This window comes from Vulpes lagopus, chromosome 12 (genome assembly GCF_018345385.1).
Source record: "Vulpes lagopus strain Blue_001 chromosome 12, ASM1834538v1, whole genome shotgun sequence".
In the NCBI taxonomy this organism is placed as follows: domain Eukaryota; kingdom Metazoa; phylum Chordata; class Mammalia; order Carnivora; family Canidae; genus Vulpes; species Vulpes lagopus.
In genome coordinates, this window is record NC_054835.1 from 69,969,569 (window position 1) to 69,984,451 (window position 14,883).

Below are 14,883 nucleotides of genomic sequence, written 5' to 3' on the forward strand. Positions count from 1 at the left end.
TATCAACCTTTCTGCTTCCCAGAAAATCTCTTGACTCAGAAGGACTTTTGGATGAACCACATTGTACTGAGAAATCACTCTAGGAGAAACTCTTCTAAAAGACAGCAGAAGAAGAATGAATACAAGAAATGGAGGATCAGAGACCAAATATATCTACCTTTCTTAAGACTTTCTGTTGTAGGATAATTAGCTGACCTAATAATGACACAGTAGCTCACATAATTGTAAGAAATACAACATCTTTTATAAGAGGAGGAAGCTTTAAATTTTTCTCTAATTACTTGGTAAAATTAATTTTTTTGATAAAATTAATTTTGAATAGTTTCAGGAATAACAACCATCATTATTGTAATCCTTCCCCTTAAGGGTTTTCCAATGCACATAGTGACTGTGATATGGACTTATGGCCAACAAGAAATTTGTATGTCCAAGAGACACTCTTGCTAATGTTTTGGGATTTTGGTTTTTTTTTTTTTTAAACTGTTTTTGTGTTTTGCAAAAGAAGCTACGTTTCATCTCTTCAACTCTTGAGATCAGGAGGCACTGTGGGTGGAAACATTGTCTGTGAATTCTCTCAGCACAGTCCAGGGAAGGTTAACATGCAGACACAGGTTTATCTCAAAGCCTTTAGAGATAAATTCCTTTTGAGAAAAGTAATAAGAGAATTTTTTAAAAGGCAAAAGTCAATAACTTTTTGCAGTTACATCAATGCCCACAGGGCTAGATTTTTCATGATAGATGTTCTGAGGGCAAAGCCATTACAGAAAAGCAGAACTGTTACTTCTAATTTGAAACATGATGATAAAAAAATTTTAGTCAGTTGAGGGCAGACTCTTTTCTTTGTTCCTTAAATTGCAATTAAAATATTAATACAGACTAATGAAAGATTTATTAGATTTTCTTGACATATTTATGAATCACATCAGGGCAAAGCTGGCGGAAAAGCAAACGCTTCCTGACATACGAGGTTTTATAAAAACAGAACCTAAAATTAAATGATAGCTATAAAAATAACAGGGCAGACAAAGTAAATTTTATTATTTCTACACAGTAAAACTGTAAAACCATTTTTAGTCACCAGATGGTTTTCAATCTATTTAAAAATGAATTAAAACATTATTGTATTTTCAAAAGATATCTGGTACTTATGAAAAATACACAATTTCCTTACATAGACATATTCAAATAAAAAATATTATTGCATTTGGTCAAAGGTAATTGGAAGAAATAAAGAGAAGAAAATGGTATGATTTTATCTTTTTAAAAAATGTTGACATGATCAAAAGAGACCTGGAGTAAGTTTCTGAATATAAAAATAAGTGACATTTCAGTTAGTATCATAAAAGGAATAATCACTACTCCTTTTATCTCTAGTGTCTCAAATAATTTTAGGTCTGATTTTTTTAAGTGGACCATGCAGATATGAAATGCTGCAAGTTATATATATGTGTATGTCATACTGCTTTAAATACTAGTTGATATTGTTTTAAGAAATTTCTGAAAAGAATAAAATTAGCCAATGCCACATCTTCGTTCATTTGTAAAGTAATCAAATCCATTTTTCTCATAAATTAATCACAGATCCTCTTCCTATGTTTTCACTCATTAGTATGATTTCAGAGATAAGTTACTTTCAATCTTACTGAGTTTCAACCCTAATTTAAGAATTTTTAAACAGTGTAAGGGAAAAACAGAAATAGACAAGATAACATACTTCTCAGAGAAAACTGAAAAATAAAGTTAAGGCAATTACTGCTTTACCTGAGTAGGTTTCCAAGCAGGTCACCCTGGGATTCTCTGTCATGACATCTATATGTTTAATGTCTTTTGTTTCAATTGCCAACAGCCAACTGTTGATTTGTGGCAATTGTCATTGGTCAATCAAAATCAACCTGAACTTCTTTTTCTCACCCTTTTATCTCCTTGTACTTTCATTCTCTTAAATATATGTCAAGGAATTGCCTCCAACTCCTGTTCTATCCCACCACATCATTAATTCTATACTGGACAAAGCATTGGAGGCAGATAAGATGCTGCCTTATTGATGATGTCTTCCTTCCCTGATCACCTGAGAATAAATAGCACTCTTTCTCTCAGCACTTCGTCCCTCCTGTACTTTACACAGCTTTACTTTTTCCCTAGCATTTACTATTATACTACCACCCGGTAGACCATACCCAATAACTCAATAGAGTTGTTGTTTGTTTATTATCTGTCTCTCTTTGCGGGACAGAGAACTCCAAGTCAGGGTTTTAATCTCCTTTATCATTTTGAAAACACTTATTTTAGGGGCGCCTGGGTGGCTCAGTTGGCTAAGCATCCAACTCTTGATCTCAATGCAGGTCTTGATCTTAGGGTCATGAGTTTAAGCTCCATGTTGGGCATGGAGCCTACTTTAAAAAAAAAAGGCAACTGCTTACTTAATATTCACTTTCATATTATTCTATTGTCTTTAGTTCTTGGTGCTAAGAGTGGTTGGCATATAGTGGACACTAAATATATATATTTATACATATATATGAATAAGGAAAATAATCTAATTCATAAAACTTTATAATATTATATGATCTTTAAGCATATATCTACTCTAGATGGTGATACACCCTTAAATCATATGGGAATAATGAAGACATCTTTTAATGTATAAAGCATTGCTTAGAATCTTCCCTGGTTCTATTTCCTATTCTCTTCTACTCAGTTTGGGAGACTTCAGAACCTGGAATTTAAAAAAAAAAATTTTAAATTTATTTATTCATGAGAGACACACAACAGAGAGAGAGAGAAAGAGGCAGAGACAAAGGCAGAGGGAGAAGCAGGGTCCATGTAGGGAGCCTGACGTGGGACTTGATCCCAGGTCCCCAGGATCACACCCCAGTCTGAAGGTGGCGCTAAACTGCTGGGCCACCAGGGCTGCCCTGGAATTTTTTTTTTTTTAAGTCAATAAACATATGGTAGAAAATAAAAATAGGTGTAGAAATCTTGTTTGGAATTGGGATTATCTAACCAGAAGAGCAAGAATTCTTAGAGGCAATATGACCTCAGGATTGAGAACCAGAGCAGTGAAGCTGGACAAACCAGCTTTGAGTCACAGCAACACCACCTGTTAGCTGGGAGGCCTGGGATAATAACTGACCTTTGAAAAGTCCAGTCTTTATTATTCATGAGAGTGTATAAATTTTGTCCGCACAACATCCCTTCCTTTGGAAAATCAGCTCTCCCTCTTCTCTCCCTCTCCCTCTTCCCTCCTCTCTGAGTCTTATAAGATTCAAGGGCAATCCCTGGATTAGCACAGGGGCTATGGCAAAGGCTCTCTTTTTCCTGACATATAAAGACCATGTGAGTTACATGAAGAGAGGCTATCTTAGAATGATACCAAGTAGTGAGGAGAAATGGAGAAAGAAAAAAAGAGATTGAAATTGTTATACATGCCTTAAGTCAGGTCCATCCTTTGGAGTTCAGAATTAGGCAAATCAAAAATTTCCATTTTTATTTTGTTTAGTTTGGGTTTCTAAACATTTCAAGTGTTTGACACAAAATAAGTTCACAGTAAGTTTTACTGTATGGGTGATGATAAGCAAATGGAGAAGGAAGAGAAGTCTTCAAATAGAAGAGAGGGTTTTGAAAACTTCTAAAATTTTGCTCCACATTTTAAAAATTTCACAACGAGGGACACCTGGGTGGCTCAGTGGTTGAGTGTCTGTCTTCAGCTCAGGGCTTGATCCCGGGATCCGGGATTAAGTCCCACATCGAGCTCCTTGCATGGAGCCTGCTTCTCCCTCTGCCTATGTCTCTGCCTCTCTCTCTCTGAGTCTCTCATGAATAAATAAAATCTTTTTAAAAATAAATAAAAGTTTCACAACGAGGTGTGGCAATGTTGAGCCTAGGAATAACAGACATTAAAAAAAAAAAGAAAAGAAAAGAAAAGAAAAGAAAAGAAAAGAAAAGAAAAAAAGAAAAGAAAAGAAAGGGACGCCTGGGTGGCTCAGCAGTTGAGCATCTGCCTCCAGCTCAGAGCATGATCTGTCGATCTGGGATCGAGTCCCACATTGGGCTTCTTGCATGGAGCCTGCTTCTGCCTCTCTCCTCTGTGTCTCTCATGAATAAATAAATAAAATCTTTTTTTTTAAAGGAGAATTTATTTTCTTTTGTGAAACTTTCAAGACCTAGACCCACCAGCTCCCCTGGAAGGCAGAAGGAGATGGGACAAACTACTACAATGATCTTTTACCAACCAGACTTCTCAATAAACATACAACTCAAGCCCCTGCAATTTTTCTAAACTTCCTATTTTGAAAGAATTTTGGATTCGCAAGAAGTTTTTACAAAAAAGTATACAGACAGGTCCTATGTGTCTTTTATTTAGTGTTCTCCAAAAGTAACATCTTTCATAATTATAGGACAATATTAAAATCAGGTAAGTGACATTAATACATTCCATAGAGCTTATTCAGATAGTGCCAATTTTACATGTGCTCGTGTGTGTGTTTTTATGCAATTTTATAAATGCATAAATTCTTGTAACCACCACCAGAATCAAGACAGAACAATTCCATCACCACAAGACTCCCTATGCTAACCTTGTGTAGGCAATACCAAGCCCCCCATCCTCATTCTTAATCCTAGCAACCATCTGTTCTTCCTCTATATTATTTTGTTATTTTAAAAATGTTATTTAAGTGGAATCATAGTACGTTACCTTTGGAGAATGGCTTTTTAAAAACTCTTAATTTTAATTCCCTTGAGACCCTTCCAAATTGTATCATTAGATTTTCCTTCTATTATATTCTATTTAACCATTCAACTGTTGAATGGCATCCAGTTTTTGTTATTATGAATAGAGCTGCTCTGAACAACTGTGTACAGGTTTCTGCATTGACATAATTTTTCCCTTCTCTGGGATAAATGCTCAAGAATGCAACTGCTGGGTCATATGCTAAGTGCTTATTTAACTTTGTAAGAGATTGACAAACTATTTTCTAGAATAGCTATGCCATATTACTTTCCCATCAGCAGTTGGTGATCGTTTCTCTGTACCCCTTCTAGCATTTGGTGTTTCATTATGTTTTATTTTAGCTATTCTGTTGGTGTATAGTGATATCTTCTTGTGTGTGTGTGTTTTTTTTTAAAGATTTTATTTGTTTATTCATGAGAGACACAGAGAGAGAGAAGTAGAGACATAGGCAGAGGGAGAAGCAGGCTCCCCACATAGATCCTGGGATCACACGCCCTGAGCCGAAGGCAGACGCTCAACCACTGAGCTACTCAGGTGTCCCCATCTTCTTGAGGTTTTGATGTGCACTTCCCTAAGAGCTATTGATATTATCTTTGCAAATATGCCATCTCTATGTTCTCTTCAATGAAATGTATGTTCAAGTCTAAAAATTAGATTTTATTATTATTTTTTAATTGTTGGTCTCTAAGTGTTCTTAATATATTCTAAATACAGAACCTTATATTGAATATATGATTCACAAATATTTTCTTTCAGTCTGTAGCTTGGCTTTTCATCCTCTTCACAAGATCTTTCACAGAACAAGTTTTAATTTTAATTTTTTTTTTATTTTAAGTAAACTCCACGCCATATGTGGAGCTCAAACTCACAATCCCAAGATCAAGAGTTGCATGCTTTACTGAGTACACCAGCCAGTTGCCCTACAAAAGTTTTAATTTTGATGAGGTGCAATTTATCACATTTTTCCTTTCATGGATGCTTCTGGTATCACATCTGAAAGAAAGTTTTTCACCTAGTCTAGGTTCTAAATGTTTTCTCCTATGTTTTTTCTAAAAGTTTTGTATTTTTATGTTTCATACTTAAGTCTGTGATTAATTTTAAGTTAAATTTTACATAAGGTATAAGGTTTAAGTCAAGGTTTTGTCCAATTGGATGGACCGGTGATGTCCAATTGCTCCTGCACATTTTATGAAAAGGCTCTCATAAACTTTTATCTTATTTATTTTTTAAAAGGTTTTATTTATTTATGTAAGATAAAGAGAGTGAGAGAGACTGAGCATGAGTTTGTGGGGTGTGGAGAAGGGGAGGTAGATTCCTTGCTGAGTAGAGAGCCCAACACAGGACTCAATCCCAGGACCCGGGGATTATGGCCTGAGCCAAATGCAGACACTTAACAGACTGAGCATCCAGTTTTTGGATTCCCAGCTCTCATCAACTTTTAAAAACATTAAGTTACCTTTGAACTTGTTTCCATCCTTTTGGTATTATTTTCAGAGCTATTTAGAAAACAGGATAACCACTTTTATTCAAAAGTCACTTTAGGCGGTACCTGCATGGCTCAGTGGTTGAGTGTCTGCCTTTGGCTCAGGTTGTGATCCCAGCGTCCTGGGATTGAGTCCTGCATCAGGCTCCCAGTGGGGAGCCTGCTTCTCCCTCTGCCTATGTCTCTGCCTCTCTCTCTCTGTCTCTCATGAATAAATAAATAAAATCTTAACAAAAAAACCCAAAGTCACTTTAGGATAATCTTGTTTGTGTTGATTTGATTTTACTGTAGCCTCCGAAAGTCATTTTTGTTGACAGATCAATTACATCTCATTACATTTCAGGAAAAGGAACAGCAGCACCCAGCATTCCCTTCCCACTGCCTGCCACAACAGCACACTTAGAAAAGCTATGACCTTTTCCAAACCAGAAAGAAATTGCTGCGTGTAAAAGTAATACCCAAACCTCAAGGTTCCCATCATTTAACATAGTTTATTCTTCCTCAGTTAAACCTGGCATTTACATGGGAGTTAATGAGATTGCAGAAAGATCAATGCTTCAAGTGCTACATGAAAACTATTTTCAAAAAGCCCATGTATGGAGTAAGTCAGCTTATGATAAGAATAGATCAAAACATATGCTGGGACATGACTTCATTTTCAAGAAAACATACTCAGTTGAGAACCTGAAAATGTCAAAGGAAAGACCTATGCAATCCTTCTGTTAAATGGAAAACTACTGGAAAGTGAATATGGGCCACTGTGTACGGAATAATTCAGTATCTTTTCCCCTGAAACAAACACAAAGACCTCTGCAATCCTCAGGAAAATTTCTGCACATTTATGTATATGTTTGCGTTTATGTCAAAGTTCTCGGATCTTGAACCTTCCATACCTGTGGCCTATATTGTCCCTCAGCATCCAGCTCCTATAAGAATAACCACAGGAAGTGATGCAAATAAACAAGGTGGCCTCAAGAGAAGCCCAGGAACAGCAAACTTATACATTGGAGAGATTGTCAACAGGAAAGAGAAGACAGCCAAGAAGGAAAATTCTGAATACATACAATTATATGTGTTACACACTGAAATGTTGCTCTCCCTAAATGGAAAGAGCTGCACGCTGGAGATGAACAACTACGTTAATGTGCAGGTTTCTACTTAAAAAATCATATGGCTTGTCCTTCTTCACCTGAGAATTTGGAAAGCGGATGTAAATCCCTATAGCTGTGACGGGGGAACTGTGTGTTAGTAGCTGGAATGCTGACTGAGGATCCTGTGTATTACCTTACATTTTTAAATGTTTTAGAAGGCTTGATTTTAAATGGAATGGTCCTTTGTTGTTTTATGATCCCTTATTTAAAAGGGTCCGCCTCTGTTTTTAACTTCATAAGGAATTATAATAAAATGTATTTTCTTTTAAAAAATAAATAAATCCATCAGAAGACAGGTGATTGTACACAACGCTGCTGCACATGTGTGTAGCCTTTTCCTAATTACCTTGGATATGACCATGATAGAGTAGTATCAGATACCATGCCTGTGGCTTCAGAATTCAGTATGGTTGCATTACTAAGATTTATAGCTACAAATTTGACCATTTCCTCAGGAATATATGCCTGTGAAAGGAATAATAATAATAGATACTATATTTTATACATATCATTTCACAGGAGAGGCCATTGCATAAAAAGATAAAAAGAAATATACCAAAATGGTAATCATAGTTGTTTTTATTTTATTTCCCCTCATTTTCATATATTGTACAATGTGGTTAAATTACTTTCCTAATTAGAAATACATGTACACATTATAAGATTATCAAGCTATGTACACTGAACACTTTGCGTTTTACTATAGAAAAATTATTTTTCAAAAGTTACTAAAAATGGAATGAAATGTATGTGCAAAACACATACCAAGAAATCAATTTTGTTATATTTCTTTTTCTTTTCAAGATTTTATTTTCAAGTAATCTTTATACTCAATGTGGGGCTTAAAGTTACTACCCTGAGATTGAAAGCCTCATGCTCTGGCAAGGCACCTCTTGTTATTTTTCTTGAGGCAAAAAAAAGTAAAAAGACTTGAGAGACATACCAATTAAGTTCAATGTGTGGAATTTGTTTAGACACTAATTTAAACAAATCACCTTTGTATAAATAATTAGGGGATTCAAAACTGAATTTTTGGTAATATTAAGGAATTATTGTTATATTTTTAATGGATATAAAATTTGCATACAACAAAATACACAGATCTTAAGTGCTCAGTGTGTCAAGTTTTAACAATTGTATCCCATTTAGCAATTTGGGTATCTACCTCAAAAAACAAGATGTAGATGTAGAACATTCTTGTCACCCCAGAAAGTTCCCTGTGGTTCCTTTCCTGTCAATAATCCTCCACTCTCAGGGAGTGGAGGATTAGGGCACTAATCTCAGGGCAACCAATATCTGGCTCCTAACACCATTGACTAATTTTGCCTATTTTTAAACTTTATCTAAAAGGAACCATGCATGAATATACTCTTTTGTGTCTGGCTTCTTTCACATATCATTACATTCACCCATTCTGAGTGTACAGTTGGATGACTTTAATAAATTTTTCCAGATGAGCAATTATGTAATCTAGTTTTAGAATATTTTCATCATCTCAGTAAGATCCTTAATTTTTGTTTTCAAGTATTTCCCAAACCCACACCCAAACCAGGCAACTACTAATCTATTTTCTGTCTTTACACATTTGCCCATGTAAATTAAATCATGCAATATGTGACCCTTTGTGTCTGGCTTCTTTCACTTAGTACAGTATTTCGAATTTCATTAATATTGTACCCCCTTCACTTTTCTGGCTAAATAATATTCCATAGTGTGGACATACTTTATTTTTGTTTATCCATTCATTTTTTCAATCCTTTCGTCTGTTGATGAGTATTTTGGGTTGTTTCAGTTTTTTGACTGCATGAAAAATGCTGCTATGAATACTCATTTGTAAATCTTTGTTTTCACATATGTTTTCATTTATTTTGGGTTGTAGAGAAGTAGAATATGAATTACTGGCTCATCTGGTACATTTATGTTTAACTTTTTAAGAAACAGCCAAACTATTTTCCAGAATGGTTACATAATTTTAAATTCCCACCAGCAATATATGAGGGTTTTAGTTTCTTCATATCCTTGCCAACATTTGTTATTGTCTTTTTGACTACAGCCATTCTAGTGGGTATAGATGAAAATGTTTTTGAGAGCTATTCATGTTGTACTTATATTTAGTAGTTAATTCTTATTTGTTGCTCAGTAGCATTTTATTGAATGAATATTCCACTTTTTAAAAAATTCATTCTCCTGTTTATGGGCAGTTGGATGGTTTCAAGTTTGGGACTTTATGAATAAAACATTAATCTTCCTTAGGTATTACTTAGCAAAAAAAAAAAAAAAAAGCCTCAGGCCTAAAAGATAATAAGGTATCAATGCCTAATACACAATGTCTCCTTAAAAACTATCCTTTATGTGTATGGTATAAAAACAAAGAAAAACACTATCCTTCTGGTAGCAGAGAATATTATTGTTACAGTTAGTAATATGACCAAATTATTGTCCTACAATTTGATTATTTCAGAGAGAAATAAGTCTTAAAAGTAAGGAAATGTTGCCAGTTAGAGCTTTTTCTCCCTAAGTTGGGTAATTCTGATACAGGCTAATTCTTGTGAGATTCTGATGGTAACAGTTGTACCATCTAAGAAAAATGGAGAATCCATTGGAGAGGAAATAGAATTCATAAAGAACTCAACTTTTTTTTTTTCTCCTCTGAGCACTTTGATTATCCCAGGAGCATGAAAAACTAGTTAAAGACACTGTAATCAAATTTTATTAAATCATTAGCATTATTTTCAATCTCTTAAGGAGACTTAATAACTTGCCCAGATAATGGATGAATAAATGAGAAACATTATTTTTAGATACAGACTTCGAATGTATTATTTTTGTTCTCATTTGTTAGAAATTCATTTTTATATTTATTAGTGATACCACAACTGCCAACTATTAGCATTCTCATCTATGATGGATGCCAATTGTAAAAACCAAAGTAAGGACACTCCAGAAAGGACATAATCTAGACTCAGTCACATAAGATCATTCTTATGTCAGAGGACAGTCTAGAGAAAATAGTTCATTCTAAATATCATCTCTAAGAATTATTAACATTCTCTTGGGGTAGAGAAGGATGCCATTGCCTGTCAGCGGCTTTGATAGCCAGACTTTCATTTCCAGGCGCACATAGTACTCATTTAAAACTTACGAAGATATCAAGTAGATAATATCTCTTTTCTTCCCAAGGCTTGATTGATTATTTAATTCTGGTGACTTTCTACTTTGTGAAGATGTGATTTCATAAGAGTCATTTTAATTCCCTAAGTCTGAATTAGAATTGAAGTGTCCCTTATTTTGTTATTAAATGTGAAATCTTGAGATTCATTTGACTCATTTTTGAATCTTATATACCAAAAATGACACACTCCAGACATCCTGAATTGTTTAACTTTATCCTGTACAACTCTAGATTTGTGAATTGTACTTAAGCTCAGCTGAATTGTTAGTGATTATGGTAAAGGTAAATGGCTCTAGACAGTCCCCAAATCCTGTATCTCCTTAAATGAAGGATTTTTAAACATCACAAAAGTACCTGAAATTAGGTGTTTGCCATGCATTATATTAAAAATAATAACATCAGTGAAATGTCTATTTCCAAATGCTCTTTTTGTACAAAAAATACAAGAACTTAAAAAAAAAAATACAAGAACTTAAAAGTGAAAATTTTAAGTTTTTGAAAGTTTGTTTTATGAATAAGATTTCAGTGGATTTAAGTATTTAAATTTTCCTTGTTTTGGTAGCCATTATCTAAAAATTATTTACTATTTTTCCTCAATCTCTTTGGGGAAAATTAAGTTCAAATTATTGAATTACTGCATATAAATGACTATTCTTTGCGAAACTTACCATACCTTTTTTTTTTTTTTTTTTTTTTTTTTAAGTAGAGACCTTCAAAAGCACTTTCTTTGCATGGTATCAAAAAATTCCAGCTGGGGTGCTTGGGTGGCTCAGTTGGCTCTTGATTTCAGCTCAGGTCATGATCTCAGGGTCATGAGATTGAGCCCCACATAGAGCTTCATACGTAGTATCTACTTAAAATTATCTCTCCCTTTTTGCCCCTATCCCCGCTCACATGTACTCTCTCTCTCAAAATAAAATAAAAGGAAACATTTTTTTAAAAAGTCCTAGTTAAGTCTCTTATTTTCATATTTGGATGTTTCTCATGGATGTGTCAATGTCCAAAGCAAGGTTCAACTACATATAAAGAATAAAACATGTCTCCACATAAGTGATTATGAGATGTTGTATGTGAGATAGTGAAACAAACCAACAACAGCTTTTGAATATTCATTTTTTATAAGCTCTATTTAGACTGTCTCACTATTTGTAAAGGGCAACAGATGAGCTATTGTGGATAAGCAACTGGGTTCACTAAAAATATATTGAATTTTGTGGGGGAACTATCTTACCTAATGAGATTCACAAGTTTGTAGTTTTATAAGATCTCAAGATACATCCTGTGGAATATTGACGGTTCACAGAGTTACTGTACACATTTTGTAGATGAGAAAAATGAAGTTCAGGGAAGGTAAGTGACTTTCTCAAGTCTGATTCAAACCAGGTCTGTCTAACAAAAAAACCTATTTCCTTTCTGCCATATGTGGGGCTTTGAGCACTGACAGTGAGCAAACATTCTGGGTGCAGGTGATATTTGCCCTTTTTAATCCAAGCCTGAGCTATAAAATGAAAATAATGAAAGAGTCCACAAACTCATAACAGCAATTTTAAAATCCAAAAAGCCCCAAGCTAGGTTTCATAACTCATTTGGCAGTGAAACCTGACATAAGCTAAATTAATTTGGTAACAAAACTTGGCCTGAAATGTAAAGACTACTCATAGCCATTTATTTATATCATTTATGCCATTTAGTGTGGATTTCCAACATTTTGTGGCATAAATATTTATTTGTTCACTACAGGATTCTTTCCCAGACCAAATGGCAGTTGTTCTGTAATACACTGTAAATACACGGTATTACTTTTCAAAAGCCTAAAAAATTTTGAACTAACATACATCTAGCTCCAAGGGTTTTAGACAAGGAATTATAGACCTGAATAATGAATGAGGATAATGATAATAATAACAATGATAGTAATGGTTAAGTTCTATAGTTTTATCTCACTTTGTCTTTTTTTATTTTATTTTTTAAAGGTTTTATTTATTTATTCATGAGAGACACGGAGAGAGAGGCAGAGACACAGGCAGAGGGAGAAGCAGGCTCTCTGCAGGGAGCCCGATGTGGGGCTCGATCCCAGGTCTCCAGGATCACGCCCTGGGCCAAAGGCAGATGCTAAACCGCTGAGCCACCCAGGGATCCCCTGTCTTTTTTATTTTATTTTATTTTATTTATTTATTGTTTAAGTAATCTCTATACCCATTACAGGGTTTTAACTTACAACTCTGAGATCAGGAGTCGCATGCTCTAACAAATGAGCCAGCAGGGCACCACTTACCTTATATTTTTTTACAAAATTGAATATATAGATATATGTGAGTACGTGTAATTTTATATATAAGATTATATGTATAATCTTATATATAGCATTTGTCATCATAATGTGAATACTTTCTGACTTCTTTAAATAGGTTTGCCATGATTATCTGTTTAGAAGGAAGGAAAAAAATGAGTGAACTCTTTACTTCATGATGTTTTTTGGATAAATGTATATCTGACATCATGAGTTTTGACTTCTTAAATAGGAAATGAGTTAAAACAGAAATAGAGAATGCTGTTTTGTATATATGGGTGTATGTATCTGTGTTTCTTTTTTCTGAGTTTTTCTTAAATCCAAGCCCCTCTGGTGAATTGATTTAAATAGGGATGGCATTAAATTTTTATTTTGTTGTCTTAATATAGTTAAATTACTCTAATAAATGAAGGGCCTTAGTGATCAGTGTTATGAAACAGAATTCCAGCAGATACTAAGAAAATGACAGGGTATAATTCTCATAAAAGCATAAAAAGTGTTTCTTTGTCTCATAAATTATGGATGATCAGTTGTACATATTTAATCACAGTATTTCTTTACTCTCTAGAAAATTTTAAATTTAAATCAAGTTTTCAAATACTAGCTGTTTTCTAGATCAGTAGTTTTCAATCTCCATTTTCCGCCTCAGAACACATTGAGGATACAGCATATTCCCTTCAGTAACAGCAATTCACACAATAAATTACTATTTATATAACCAGCAACCATGCCCATGTTTGGGGTCCAGCAGAACCAGACAGTGTCTCAACTTGAGTTTTAAAAATCACCCCACACATTTTATATATTTCCTTTTCAATGTTCTGGATGCTTACTTCCTACAAGCTTGCACTCTGCTGACCTAGCTTGCAGGCCTAGGGTGAAGGGAATCTAGAATGGACAACAGAAAAGGTGGATCATAAATATCAGCAGTAGCCTTGAGACCATTTGCAGCAGTACTGACTGTAGTTTGTTCTGAACTGAATCTTTTATAGAGATTGTGGCCAACCACTATCTTGAGGGTTCTGGACTGGACCTAATGCAGGGCAACAAGTTGTGGTACAAGGGTGTAGACTGTCATAAACAGTTCTTTTCTTTTTTTAAGATTTTATTTATTTATTCATGAGAAAGAGAGAAAGAGAGAAAGAGAGAGAGAGAGAGAGAAAAGCAGAGACAGGCAGAGGGAGAAGCAGGCTCCATGCAGGGAGCTCAACACAGGACTCGATCCCGGGTCTCCAGGATCACGCCCTGGGCCGAAGGCAGCATTAAACCGCTGAGCCACCTGGGCTGCCCATGTCATAAATAGTTCTTATGCTCAGCCTCACATGCTTTCAGCCATCTCCTACTCCAGCCATTACCATGGCAACCAGCCTTTGCACAGCTCCGACAACACGCTGCCTAGGCTCTGCCAACTACCTCCTGCTTTCTGCCCTGGAGCGTCTTTGATGCCTCAGGGTGGGACATACCCAGGAGTTTATAATCAAAGTGATCAGAATTTAAAGGAGCCAATATCTTTTTTTTTTTTTTTTAATTAACTTTTATTGGTGTTTAATTTACCAACATACAGAAAAACACCCAGTGCTCATCCCGTCAAGTGTCCACCTCAGTGCCCGTCACCCATTCCCCTCCAACACCCGCCCTCCTCCCCTTCCACTACCCCTAGTTCGTTTCCCCGAGTTAGGAGTCTTTATGTTCTGTCTCCCTTCCTGATATTTCCCAACATTTCTTTTCCCTTCCTTTATATTCCCTTTCACTATTATTCATATTCCCCAAATGAATGAGAACATACACTGTTTGTCCTTCTCCGATTGACTTATTTCACTCAGCATAATACCCTCCAGTTCCATCCACGTTGAAGCAAATGGTGGGTATTTGTCGTTTCTAATTGCTGAGTAATATTCCATTGTATACATAAACCACATCTTCTTTATCCATTCATCTTTCGATGGACACCGAGGCTCCTTCCACAGTTTGGCTATTGTGGCCATTGCTGATAGAAACATCGGGGTGCAGGTGTCCCGACGTTTCATTGCATCTGAATCTTTGGGGTAAATCCCC